Source organism: Simochromis diagramma, unplaced genomic scaffold (assembly GCF_900408965.1).
Source record: "Simochromis diagramma unplaced genomic scaffold, fSimDia1.1 OVJJ01000798.1, whole genome shotgun sequence".
NCBI lineage: Eukaryota > Metazoa > Chordata > Actinopteri > Cichliformes > Cichlidae > Simochromis > Simochromis diagramma.
The window spans coordinates 933,109-947,713 of NW_024386736.1; positions in this window are offsets into that span (position 1 = coordinate 933,109).

A 14,605-nucleotide genomic window follows, 5' to 3' on the forward strand; every position below is an offset into this window, starting at 1 on the left:
CTGAAGATGAGGTGGGATTTTGTATGTTTGTCCCTGCACCAAAGATTGCAGACCACCGTCCATCCTCCCCATCAGCACACTGCAATAAAAGAATGAGGAAGCTGGCTGAGAACGTCTACTGCTGACGTGCACTTGACATCCACAGGACGACCAGAAAGAGACCAAGTCATGCAGAATGTTTTCATCTAGATCGCGTGGCTGTGTTTTGTAGCACTCTGACCTTTGTCTGATTTAGCCACAGATATAATGTCTCAAGGCATTACTCATCTTAATGTGGAGATGAAATTGAATATGCACTTTCTGTGCATTAAATCATTTCACTGTGTGTCAAACCATTTTAAGATATCAGTCTTTAAATTAAATGAGAGGATTTAATTATTAAATCTGTATTAAATAGTTGTTGTTTACATGTGAAGAGATCCTTTTTCAAAGGCTATTTCACTGGATCATCTTTTCTAAAGAATCTAACAGGTTAAATGAGGATAAAATTATTGTCAGCAGCTGTTTCTGTTTCCAGACAACCATGCTTATAGTCACCTATACTGCATCTGCCACAATTATAAGTGCAAATCTGGCTGTATCACGGTTGGATTAATCATGGCAAGCCCTGCTGTAACCAGTTCTTCTGTGAAGCTTCATTAAAGACGGTGAACTAAACTCCTGGACTGCTGCAGTCTTTCTGACCCAAGACTTAGGCCAGACTTGTATACCCAGCACTTCCAGTACATATATATTCTACACAAATGTTTATCAGTTGAAGAATCAGACTCCTTTTAAACATTATATTTGTACTAAATGTGTATGTAAATATGGTGTCTGTATATTTAATGCCTATATTTGTGACTGTGTTTCTGTTGTAGTTTATTCCTGTATGAATGTTAAATACTTGACTGAAAGTATTAAAAATGTATTTGCATTGCTTTACAGAAAAAGGGAAAAATCGTAGGACTGTGGGGGAAAGAGTGATTACCTCAGTTAAACAACTCGTGTAATTATATTAGGTTCATCTTTAAGGAACTCTGCATGTCTCCAAACAGCTTTGAATGTCTTTGAAATGAGAATAATACAAATAGAAAAAGAAAAAAAGTGGACACATGCAGACAAAGTAAAGAGATGAATATTCAGTAAGCTATAAAGATTCAAAGGTCTCTCAGTTTTTCTCAAATGTGTGTGAGGACTGCTTGTTTGTATTCTTGGATGCACTTAGTAAATCCAACAGCTCAGCTATTTGTTGTTTGTTGTTTTTAAAAGTTGCAGGAAGAACAAACTTCTTAAATAGTAAATGAAACAAAGCACAAATACAAAGGTTTTTTTTTTCATTTTTATTTTTTTTATTTTTGTTTTTTAACTCAAAATGTCCTGTTGTAACTGGACTTTTTGAGTTAAGAAACAGACCAAATCCCAACAACACTTCCCTCATGGTGCTTTATAATGTAAAGTCAAGACCCTACAATAATGCACAAAGACTCCAATCCCCTAGAGCAAGCACTTTGGCGACAGTGGGAAGGAAAAACTCACTTTTAAAAGAGAGAAACCTCCGGCAGACCCAGGCTCTAGGATGGGGTGGCCATCTGCCTCGGCCAGTTGGTGATGAGGGAAGGAAGTTGGGAGAAGAAGAGTAGTGATTTTTAACCACTCTGGTTTCAAAATTAAATTTAGAAAGCCCAATTGAAATGAATATTCACATGCACGTGTTGGTTCGATTTTAGCGTGCACATGAGAAAGCCCTAAAGATGATGTTTTGGCTCCTCAATTTTGCATGTTTTTTGAAGCTGCTGACGATTGCTTCATCCATTACTGGGTTTCTTGACCACATTAAGAGTATTGGAGAATCCCACCTGTCATGGAGTTCATTGTATATTGTCAGGGCGAGTTCTCCAATGTTCTCCAAGGACATTTTGTACTTTTTTGACAAAATTTTGTCCCAGATCTTCTGGAAAAGCCTCTCTACAATAAACTCGGATGCTACTGGATTCAGTGTCATCGTCTCATTTCCTTCGCTCATGGCGTGCATTACCAGATCTTTGGTCACATTTTTTACAACTTCCTTGTACTCTTGCCTGTCTTTAGAGACACTGAGTACTCTTGCTGGTAATGCCAAGAGGTGTTTGGTGAAGATTGAGACGGTAATATTGTCAAGCTGTTCCCTCAGATTAAAAATCAAAAGGTTTTCTTTGCAGTTGTGTGTGTTGCAAAGATCCTTGAGAATGGCCTTGCCCACATTAAAAATGCTGTCGTGGGATAAATTCAAGTGTTTCTCCTCAACTTCAGGCCAGATTTTCTCAATCAGACGATGGCTGATGCAGCTAGGAGTGAGGCGCTCTGTGAAGATCTTGTATTTGGAGGAGACTTTTTCTTTGGCCAGTAAAACCACCAACTGAATAACCCAGTTGACGCGCACCTTTTTCTGCAGCTTCAGTGTCTTTTCCAAAGCTGAAGCTGAAGCCCGATTGGTCTCATCTTTGAATACAAACTGCACTTCTTCTAACACTTGTTTTTCCTGTTCAGTTTGTCTCTTTGCGTCCTCTACCATTGTCTTCTCCTCTGACAGTGCTGCCTGTGCTTCATTCACTGCTTTTTTGGCCTCTTCGCACTCTTTCTTTGCCAGTTTGGTCGTTTCTTCGGGTGCATTTTTCACTTGGTTCAGTTCAGCTTTTTCTGTGGCGTTTGAAACCATCAACTGAACAACTTTGTTGACACACAACTTTGAGGAGGAATCTGGGGTTGCCGTGTCTTTTTTCTCTGTCTTAGCCTCGGCTAATGGCTCTGTCTGCTCGTCCACTTTGTTCCGCATTTCTTTCGTGTCCTTCACCACTTTCTGCTCTTCCGGGACTTTTAAATTTTCTTCCTCCTCGACCTCCAGGTCGCCCAGTGTGCTCTCTGGCAGAGTGCACACTAATTCTGGTTTTGCTTGTTGGTCACTCGTTTTTGACATTTAAGCTACGATGTTACAATAAATCAGACATTCAAATATGACTGAGGGTCGCAGAACAAAATCTCATCCAGTGAATCGCTCGTGACTGTAAGTAAGAAACGTGCTGGTCCAGTGTGGGTTTCACCTGCAATTTATAGACTTGAGTTGACTGTGACGTCACGGCCTGGTTCTCTTGCCTTTCATCTTTGAACCAGGCCCCGCCCACAACAACGTTCCATATTGGCTCATTGAAAATAGGTAACGCCCACAAAGAACGGGCTGTCAGAGTTTCTGACGTCATGGCCCGACTCTCTCTTTCCTTTAATGTTTGAAAAAGGCCCGAAAACCATTTTCACCACTTACGCAAAAGCTCTTCTCTGTGGTAGAAAACCTTTATTTTCCACGCTCTCTTCACTTCCATCCGCCTCTATCACGTCTTTTTGCCCACTCCCAGATTATTGCCTGTGGTCCTGTGGCTTACTCATAATATTTCAAACAAGCGGGCGAACTGATCTATTAATGTTTCCGACACACAGTTTACTTGAAACTGCGCTGATTTTCAACAATGAATAAATGACGTCTTCGTTTTCTGTGTTATATATATAATGAAAAAAGCTGAACTCTCCTCTGTTTAGAAAAGAACGCAATTTTTTAAATCAGCCTTAAAACCAACCACACCGATAAAATATATTTGCTGTTTTAATAACGTTTAATTGCCACTGTATGAGCTCATCTTGTGTTACATCCTTAAGAGAGAGACCTGCGGCTGCCTCCTTCCTTTGGCTCCTTGGGTGTCTTTATCTGAGCATCACTTTTGCTTCCACCATGACGCCCCTGGTAGCAACATTTAACTTTCAAGGCTGTTTACAATCAGAAAAAAATGTCTCAGTTTTGAGCGTAATCAGCTCTTAGTTATTCTGACCTCACCACAGCGCCATCGACACGACGTCTGTGTGCAGACTCATGACCGTCATGTCACACGTAGTAGAACACATGAGAGAGATGCTGGTTCATCACAGCCATAAATATATTAAAAATGAAGATATTTCACTATGTTCAGATACCGGATTTAGTGCTACATGAGGTATTTTAATAGAAAAGGCTGCGAGACAGTGTTTGGATCCCCGTTTTTTCATGTTGTCTGCAAATCTCAAAAGTGAGTGTTAAACTTTAACCTTACCTGTTCGCTGCAATAAAAATACAGATTTGTTAAAAAGTTATGTTTGTTATAACAGTAAGAATATGCTTACCTAGTTGCTATGAAAATTTGTAATTGTCATGGGTTGCTGAATCAGTGTTTTGAGTTTATTTTTTAGTTTCTTCTGTTTTTGTATTCGCTCTTAGGGGCTGGGTCTTGTGTTTAGTGTTTCTGTTATCCCTTCCTGGTGTTCTTATTTTGAATGGTAAATGGCCTGTATTTGTATAGCGCTTTACTAGTCCCTAAGGACCCCAAAGCGCTTTACATATCCAGTCATCCACCCATTCACACACTGGTGATGGCAAGCTACATTGTAGCCACAGCCACCCTGGGGCGCACTGACAGAGGCGAGGCTGCCGGACACTGGCGCCACCGGGCCCTCTGACCACCACCAGTAGGCAACGGGTGAAGTGTCTTGCCCAAGGACACAACGACCGAGACTGTCCAAGCCGGGGCTCGAACCAGCAACCTTCCGATTACAAGGCGAACTCCCAACTCTTGAGCCACGATCGCCCCAAGATCAAGTTAACTTTCGTTTATGTTTGAAATTATTGGGTTGATTTTTGTTTATATTTTTCAACGAAATAAACGCCAGAACTTAAAAGGCCTTGACACTGGTACTCATTTCTTGTCGTCTCACTGCCCTCGTTCTTTTCGCCTCCGTGCTCCCCTGGTTCATCTTCGCTCACTTCATCTGCACCTGGCTAGTTTTATTCTTCTTCGCTTGCACAGCCAAGACGAACTTCATGGAAAGTCCTTGTGGAGAATGGCTTCATCGAGCCACTGTTGGCCTCATTTGGTATTTCGACTGGTTTAATTTTGCCGAGGTGAAGACGCGGTACAGGACTGCGCCGTTTCACCGGTTTATACTGAGTGATATTTGCATCCTCTGTGCTGTGTGGTGCTGGAAGATGAGCACACATCCTCCTGATTTTGTGAAAGAGCCCATGTCAGCTTTAATTATTGCTGCCAGAATCTCCTCCAATGATTACATCCCGCGGTTAAAGGATTTTTCTGTTGTTTATTGTTTAGTTTAACTGTTGTTAGCTTGCCACATTCTTGCCTTAGTACTAGCAACTGGGAAGATATGTGCTATTAGGCAACTTCTGGTCTTACAGCGACCCCTTGTGGACCCTACTAATTATAGTATTACCTGTTTCTGTTTCCAGACAACCATGCTTATAGTCACCTATACTGCATCTGCCACAATTATAAGTGCAAATCTGGCTGTATCACGGTTGGATTAATCATGGCAAGCCCTGCTGTAACCAGTTCTTCTGTGAAGCTTCATTAAAGACGGTGAACTAAACTCCTGGACTGCTGCAGTCTTTCTGACCCAAGACTTAGGCCAGACTTGTATACCCAGCACTTCCAGTACATATATATTCTACACAAATGTTTATCAGTTGAAGAATCAGACTCCTTTTAAACATTATATTTGTACTAAATGTGTATGTAAATATGGTGTCTGTATATTTAATGCCTATATTTGTGACTGTGTTTCTGTTGTAGTTTATTCCTGTATGAATGTTAAATACTTGACTGAAAGTATTAAAAATGTATTTGCATTGCTTTACAGAAAAAGGGAAAAATCGTAGGACTGTGGGGGAAAGAGTGATTACCTCAGTTAAACAACTCGTGTAATTATATTAGGTTCATCTTTAAGGAACTCTGCATGTCTCCAAACAGCTTTGAATGTCTTTGAAATGAGAATAATACAAATAGAAAAAGAAAAAAAGTGGACACATGCAGACAAAGTAAAGAGATGAATATTCAGTAAGCTATAAAGATTCAAAGGTCTCTCAGTTTTTCTCAAATGTGTGTGAGGACTGCTTGTTTGTATTCTTGGATGCACTTAGTAAATCCAACAGCTCAGCTATTTGTTGTTTGTTGTTTTTAAAAGTTGCAGGAAGAACAAACTTCTTAAATAGTAAATGAAACAAAGCACAAATACAAAGTTTTTTTTTTCATTTTTATTTTTTTTATTTTTGTTTTTTAACTCAAAATGTCCTGTTGTAACTGGACTTTTTGAGTTAAGAAACAGACCAAATCCCAACAACACTTCCCTCATGGTGCTTTATAATGTAAAGTCAAGACCCTACAATAATGCACAAAGACTCCAATCCCCTAGAGCAAGCACTTTGGCGACAGTGGGAAGGAAAAACTCACTTTTAAAAGAGAGAAACCTCCGGCAGACCCAGGCTCTAGGATGGGGTGGCCATCTGCCTCGGCCAGTTGGTGATGAGGGAAGGAAGTTGGGAGAAGAAGAGTAGTGATTTTTAACCACTCTGGTTTCAAAATTAAATTTAGAAAGCCCAATTGAAATGAATATTCACATGCACGTGTTGGTTCGATTTTAGCGTGCACATGAGAAAGCCCTAAAGATGATGTTTTGGCTCCTCAATTTTGCATGTTTTTTGAAGCTGCTGACGATTGCTTCATCCATTACTGGGTTTCTTGACCACATTAAGAGTATTGGAGAATCCCACCTGTCATGGAGTTCATTGTATATTGTCAGGGCGAGTTCTCCAATGTTCTCCAAGGACATTTTGTACTTTTTTGACAAAATTTTGTCCCAGATCTTCTGGAAAAGCCTCTCTACAATAAACTCGGATGCTACTGGATTCAGTGTCATCGTCTCATTTCCTTCGCTCATGGCGTGCATTACCAGATCTTTGGTCACATTTTTTACAACTTCCTTGTACTCTTGCCTGTCTTTAGAGACACTGAGTACTCTTGCTGGTAATGCCAAGAGGTGTTTGGTGAAGATTGAGACGGTAATATTGTCAAGCTGTTCCCTCAGATTAAAAATCAAAAGGTTTTCTTTGCAGTTGTGTGTGTTGCAAAGATCCTTGAGAATGGCCTTGCCCACATTAAAAATGCTGTCGTGGGATAAATTCAAGTGTTTCTCCTCAACTTCAGGCCAGATTTTCTCAATCAGACGATGGCTGATGCAGCTAGGAGTGAGGCGCTCTGTGAAGATCTTGTATTTGGAGGAGACTTTTTCTTTGGCCAGTAAAACCACCAACTGAATAACCCAGTTGACGCGCACCTTTTTCTGCAGCTTCAGTGTCTTTTCCAAAGCTGAAGCTGAAGCCCGATTGGTCTCATCTTTGAATACAAACTGCACTTCTTCTAACACTTGTTTTTCCTGTTCAGTTTGTCTCTTTGCGTCCTCTACCATTGTCTTCTCCTCTGACAGTGCTGCCTGTGCTTCATTCACTGCTTTTTTGGCCTCTTCGCACTCTTTCTTTGCCAGTTTGGTCGTTTCTTCGGGTGCATTTTTCACTTGGTTCAGTTCAGCTTTTTCTGTGGCGTTTGAAACCATCAACTGAACAACTTTGTTGACACACAACTTTGAGGAGGAATCTGGGGTTGCCGTGTCTTTTTTCTCTGTCTTAGCCTCGGCTAATGGCTCTGTCTGCTCGTCCACTTTGTTCCGCATTTCTTTCGTGTCCTTCACCACTTTCTGCTCTTCCGGGACTTTTAAATTTTCTTCCTCCTCGACCTCCAGGTCGCCCAGTGTGCTCTCTGGCAGAGTGCACACTAATTCTGGTTTTGCTTGTTGGTCACTCGTTTTTGACATTTAAGCTACGATGTTACAATAAATCAGACATTCAAATATGACTGAGGGTCGCAGAACAAAATCTCATCCAGTGAATCGCTCGTGACTGTAAGTAAGAAACGTGCTGGTCCAGTGTGGGTTTCACCTGCAATTTATAGACTTGAGTTGACTGTGACGTCACGGCCTGGTTCTCTTGCCTTTCATCTTTGAACCAGGCCCCGCCCACAACAACGTTCCATATTGGCTCATTGAAAATAGGTAACGCCCACAAAGAACGGGCTGTCAGAGTTTCTGACGTCATGGCCCGACTCTCTCTTTCCTTTAATGTTTGAAAAAGGCCCGAAAACCATTTTCACCACTTACGCAAAAGCTCTTCTCTGTGGTAGAAAACCTTTATTTTCCACGCTCTCTTCACTTCCATCCGCCTCTATCACGTCTTTTTGCCCACTCCCAGATTATTGCCTGTGGTCCTGTGGCTTACTCATAATATTTCAAACAAGCGGGCGAACTGATCTATTAATGTTTCCGACACACAGTTTACTTGAAACTGCGCTGATTTTCAACAATGAATAAATGACGTCTTCGTTTTCTGTGTTATATATATAATGAAAAAAGCTGAACTCTCCTCTGTTTAGAAAAGAACGCAATTTTTTAAATCAGCCTTAAAACCAACCACACCGATAAAATATATTTGCTGTTTTAATAACGTTTAATTGCCACTGTATGAGCTCATCTTGTGTTACATCCTTAAGAGAGAGACCTGCGGCTGCCTCCTTCCTTTGGCTCCTTGGGTGTCTTTATCTGAGCATCACTTTTGCTTCCACCATGACGCCCCTGGTAGCAACATTTAACTTTCAAGGCTGTTTACAATCAGAAAAAAATGTCTCAGTTTTGAGCGTAATCAGCTCTTAGTTATTCTGACCTCACCACAGCGCCATCGACACGACGTCTGTGTGCAGACTCATGACCGTCATGTCACACGTAGTAGAACACATGAGAGAGATGCTGGTTCATCACAGCCATAAATATATTAAAAATGAAGATATTTCACTATGTTCAGATACCGGATTTAGTGCTACATGAGGTATTTTAATATAAAAGGCTGCGAGACAGTGTTTGGATCCCCGTTTTTTCATGTTGTCTGCAAATCTCAAAAGTGAGTGTTAAACTTTAACCTTACCTGTTCGCTGCAATAAAAATACAGATTTGTTAAAAAGTTATGTTTGTTATAACAGTAAGAATATGCTTACCTAGTTGCTATGAAAATTTGTAATTGTCATGGGTTGCTGAATCAGTGTTTTGAGTTTATTTTTTAGTTTCTTCTGTTTTTTGTATTCGCTCTTAGGGGCTGGGTCTTGTGTTTAGTGTTTCTGTTATCCCTTCCTGGTGTTCTTATTTTGAATGGTAAATGGCCTGTATTTGTATAGCGCTTTACTAGTCCCTAAGCCCCAAAGCGCTGTCTTTTCCTAATCACCTGGTGTGTATTTCTACTGTGTGTTTGCTTCTGCTCGTCGTCGCTCCGTCTGTGTTGTTTGGTAATCGCGTCTCTCTCTCATCCCCATATCAACTCCATATGTTTTCCCCCTGTGTGTTATTCCGTGAGTTATGGTTTCCTCAGTTTAGGTTTACGTTTAGTTCTGTCCTCGCTTTTATTTTCACCGTCCACAATAAAGCTCCCGTGCATCACAGCAAGTGCCTGCATTTTGGGTCCTTCTTTGCAACACCACACGACTGCTGCCCCAGCCATTAATTTTACTTTTGGAAAAGGTTTGTAAAAATGATTAGTTTGTTTACTTCTGGACCCTCTCATTAATTAAGGGATTAAGAGCACCCTGGAGGGTGTGGTGGAAAAGTTTTATTTACCAAATATCAGATGGGACAACGGGAGGGTTTAAAATTATTTTATTTTTTTGCCACTTTTTGAACTTCTTAAATCAGATTAATGGCCTGTATTCATATAGCGCTTACTAGTCCCTAAGGACCCCAAGGCGCTTTACATATCCAGTCATCCACCCATTCACACACTGGTGATGGCAAGCTACATTGTAGCCACAGCCACCCTGGGGCGCACTGACAGAGGCGAGGCTGCCGGACACTGGCGCCACCGGGCCCTCTGACCACCACCAGTAGGCAACGGGTGAAGTGTCTTGCCCAAGGACACAACAGCCAAGACTGTCCAAGCCGGGGCTCGAACCAGCAACCTTCCGATTACAAGGCGAACTCCCAACTCTTGAGCCACGATCGCCCCAAGATCAAGTTAACTTTCGTTTATGTTTGAAATTATTGGGTTGATTTTTGTTTATATTTTTCAACGAAATAAACGCCAGAACTTAAAAGGCCTTGACACTGGTACTCATTTCTTGTCGTCTCACTGCCCTCGTTCTTTTCGCCTCCGTGCTCCCCTGGTTCATCTTCGCTCACTTCATCTGCACCTGGCTAGTTTTATTCTTCTTCGCTTGCACAGCCAAGACGAACTTCATGGAAAGTCCTTGTGGAGAATGGCTTCATCGAGCCACTGTTGGCCTCATTTGGTATTTCGACTGGTTTAATTTTGCCGAGGTGAAGACGCGGTACAGGACCGCGCCTTTTCACGGGTATATACTGAGTGATATTTGCATCCTCTGTGGTGCTGGAAGATGAGCACACATCCTCCTGATTTTGTGATAGAGCCCGTGTACACTTTAATCACAGCTGCCTGTGTTGTTGCAGTTTATGTCCTATGTCTAATGCTTAAAGTTATTTATTATAAAGTCTTTCATCCAAATATGAGCTTAATTAGAGTCCCCCGAGAGCAGCAGTGCCCAGCCTTCTACCTTTCTACCTTTAAAACCCGCCTTCCAGCCAAATGGCTGGTAGGTTTTTAGCTAGGCTTTAGCTTCAGCCAAGCTAAATTGTCTAGTCATTCATATGTAAATTAGGTTGTTATCTGGGAATTCTGGAGGGGAGTGGGGGTGTGTGAATGAGGGGGTGGGGGAGCTGCTAAAAGCTGTGAACTTCCTTTTGTGTTCGTCTTGATGCATTCTCAATCATCCAGGGAAATAAATCTCCAAAAGTCACCAACTGTTATCTTGGACACCATAAACACCACCTCTCTCTGTGTCCAGTATTCACATTTAAAACTATCAGAGCTTTTCACAAAGCTGAAGCAAATGTTTCTAGACCAGGAAAGCTTTCACTTGGGTGGTCTCAGAATTTCACTTTAGCTTTCCACAGATGATGTTGTTCTATTGGCTTCATCAGGTGACGGCCTCCAGCTCACACTGGAGTGGTTTGCAGCCGAGTGCGAAGCGCTGGGAATGAGAACCTCCAGTGCAACTGGAGAAATGTGGAGTGCCTCTCCAGGTCAGGGTCCTGCCCCAAGTGAAGAAGTTTTTTTTGTATATCATGGATGTGTTCACGAGTGATGGGAGAAGGAAGCGGGAGATGGACAAATGGATTGGTGCAGTGATGCGGACTCTGCACCAGATCGTATCAATATACCGGTCGCGCTACATCCCTATCCTCACCTATGGTCACGGGCTGTAGGTAATGACCGAAAGAATGAGATCATCGATACAAGTGGTGGAAATGAGCTTCCTCCGAAGGGCGACTGGCCTCTTCCTAGAAATGGGGTGAGGAATTCAGCATCTGAGAGGGGCTTGGAGTAGAGCCGCTGCTCCTTCACATCAAAAGGAGCCAGCTGAGGTGATTCAGGCATCTGACAAGACGCCTCCTGGGAGAGGAGTTCTGGGCATGTCCCTCAAGGAGGAGGCCCTTAGGTGCAGACCAGGACACACTGGAGAGATTATATCTCTCGGCTAGCCTGGGAAAGCCTTGGTTTTCCTTTGGACAAGCTGGAGGAGGGGGCTGGGGAGAGCGAGGTCTGGGGTTCTCTGCTTAGGCTGCTGTCCCCGAGACCCGGCCCTGGAGAAGCGGAAGGAACTTCATACAAAATCTGAGAACAAATAAAAAATGATATAACTAAGCACGGTCCGCTGTCCTTCCACTTACTGTATGATTTTTCTCCCAGCAGTATTAGTGGTGTGCTACTTTAGAACAAATTCAAAGATAGTTTATATCACACATGACAATCTTTATAATACAATAGAATAGCCCATTATTGTTATTGTACATGTACCACGACTGGGATTTCCACATCAACTGCACAGGAATAAAATATAAATAGTAAGACAGCAGGAATAAATAACAAACGGGAGGAATACATAAAAATTAGGCATACTATAGAGACGTGCAGTTTGATGATTAAATGCCAATGACCTATCGAATCACAACAGGATCCCAGCAGTGATAGGAGTTAGGATGGGACTCCCCCAGAGTTGCAGATGGAGGCTTGGATGGAGCTCTGAGGGAAAGCGGTGAGACAAAGGTTACACAAATGAGAGTCTGACAGGCAGGATGACAGAAGAGCAATGAGCTTTAAAGTATATGGAATGGGAGCTGACAGGGGCAAGGAAAAACCTTTTAACAGGAAGAAATCTCCAGCAGAACCAGGCTCAGGAGCCAGTAGGGTTTGGGGAGAGGGAGCCAAGACAAATAGCATGCTGTGGAAGAGACTCAGAGATTAACAATAACTCATAATTAAATGCAGAGAGGTGTAGAAACACATAGTGAGAGTAAAAAATGCTCAGGATTTTCTACGAGTCTGCTGTGGCCAGTGCGATCCTCTATGCTGTTGCATGCTGGGGGAGCAGGCTGAGGGTAGCAGATGCCAACAGACTTAATAAACTAATCCGTAAGGCCAGTAATGTTGTGGGGATGGAGCTGGACTCCCTCAAGGTGGTGTCGGAGAGGCGGATGCTGTCCAAGATAAAGACAATGTTGGATAACACCTCCCACCCACTCCATGACATGCTGGTCAGTCACAGGAGCACGTTCAGTGAGAGACTGAGATTACCAAAAAGCACCACTGAACGACACAGGAAATCATTCCTGCCTGTGGCCATCTCCCTGTACAACGCATCCACTTAACACACTGGTTACTGCTACAACTACACGTTTCTTTTCCAGCTATTTATTAATGAGTGACTTATATATATCTATATATATAGATATCTATATAGATATATATATAGCAGCTGGATAGCGTAGTGGTTAGACTACACGCCTTTGGAGCAGAGGATCGCAAGTTCGATTCCTGCCTGGGGCGTCTGTATCCAGTAAGGGTCCTAAGGCTAGACCCCCTATGCTAAGCAAGCCTACCGCAGACATGAGCGAGACAGATAAATATGAAGGCATGCCGGCTCGGACGTCGCCCGGATCAACAAGGTCCGCGTCAGGTGTTGAGGAACCAGGGCACCCTGACGAAAAGTGGGCTACTGGAACAAGAAGGCATCGGTGGGCAAGAGACGAAAACAGGGCGTTGTTGGAATGCTACTACGCAAGTAACCCCAGCGGAAGGGGCTACATGAATAGGATGATGGACCTATGGATTCTCCGATACCCAACATCCACAATGACGGCAAAACAACTAGTAGCTCAGTGTTCCAACATTCGAAAGAAGGGACTGCTCTCACAGCTGGAGATTGACGAGGTACAACACAAATGCTACGGCAAGGAGGAGTCAGGACGCCAGGTCAGGGGGGAGATATCATCACCCCCACCCGAGATTGGGTACATAGCCCCAAGTGCGATAGGAGAACGATCGCTGAGTGCGAGAGGAACTGACCTGAAAAATAGGATCATGGCCAAGCTTGAAACCTGGATCCCCCGTAGCCGGTTACCAAGATTACGTGAAGTACCCTCAGAAGGGCTGCTAGATGATGTTAATGCAGCACTACGGACAATACCTACAACCACGATTACCGACACTAACAAGCTGATCTACAATACGGCAGCAGTGATCAGTGAGATGCTTGGCTACAAGTTGAACAGCCACAAGGGGCAGTACCCTCCATGGAGAAGGAGGCTAGAGGGCAAGATCAAAGTAGCACGGAGGGAGGTTAGCCAACTAACGGAGTTGCAGAAAGGTGCGACAAAGAAGGTGCATAAGAAATACAGCAAGCTGTCCGTACCTGAGGCCTTGGAAACTGCCAAGCAAAGACTCACAGCCTTGGCCAGCCGCTTGAGGAGGTACACCAGAGAGATCGAAGGCAGGAGAATAAACCAGCTGTTCTCCACAGAACCAGCAAAGGTGTACTCTCAGTGGCAAGGGAACAATAATAATAATAAGAGAACAGCACCACCAAGGCTGGAGACGGAGCAATACTGGAAGAGCATATGGGAGAAGGACGCAACCCATAACAGCAATGCTCAGTGGCTAGTGGATCTGAGGGCAGACCACAGCGACCTCCCTGAACAGGGTCCAGTAACCATCACAGTGGCAGATATCCAAGAAAGGGTCTCCAGTATGAAGAGTTGGACAGCACCAGGGCCCGACATGGTTCACGCCTACTGGCTAAAGAAGCTGACTGCACTCCACGAGCGTCTGGCAGCACAAATGAACCAGCTGCTAGTTAACGAGAGACACCCGGAATGGCTAACCGAAGGTCGGACAGTCCTGATCCCCAAGGACCCCAAGAAGGGACCGGTCCCCTCCAACTACCGACCAATAACCTGCCTCAGTACTACATGGAAGCTCCTGTCAGGCATCATATCGGCTAAGATGAACAGGCACATGGGTCAATACATGAGTGGGACACAGAAAGGAATTGGCAAGAATACCAGAGGTGCAAAACACCAGCTACTGGTAGACAGAACAGTCAGCCGAGACTGCAAGACCAGACTGACCAACCTGTGCACTGCCTGGATTGATTACAAGAAGGCCTATGACTCAATGCCCCACAGCTGGATACTGGAATGCCTAGAATTGTACAAGATCAATGGGACCCTAAGAGCCTTCATCAGGAACTCAATGGGGATGTGGCGTACAACACTAGAGGCCAACTCCAAGCCCATAGCACAAGTCACCATCAAGTGCGGGATCTACCAA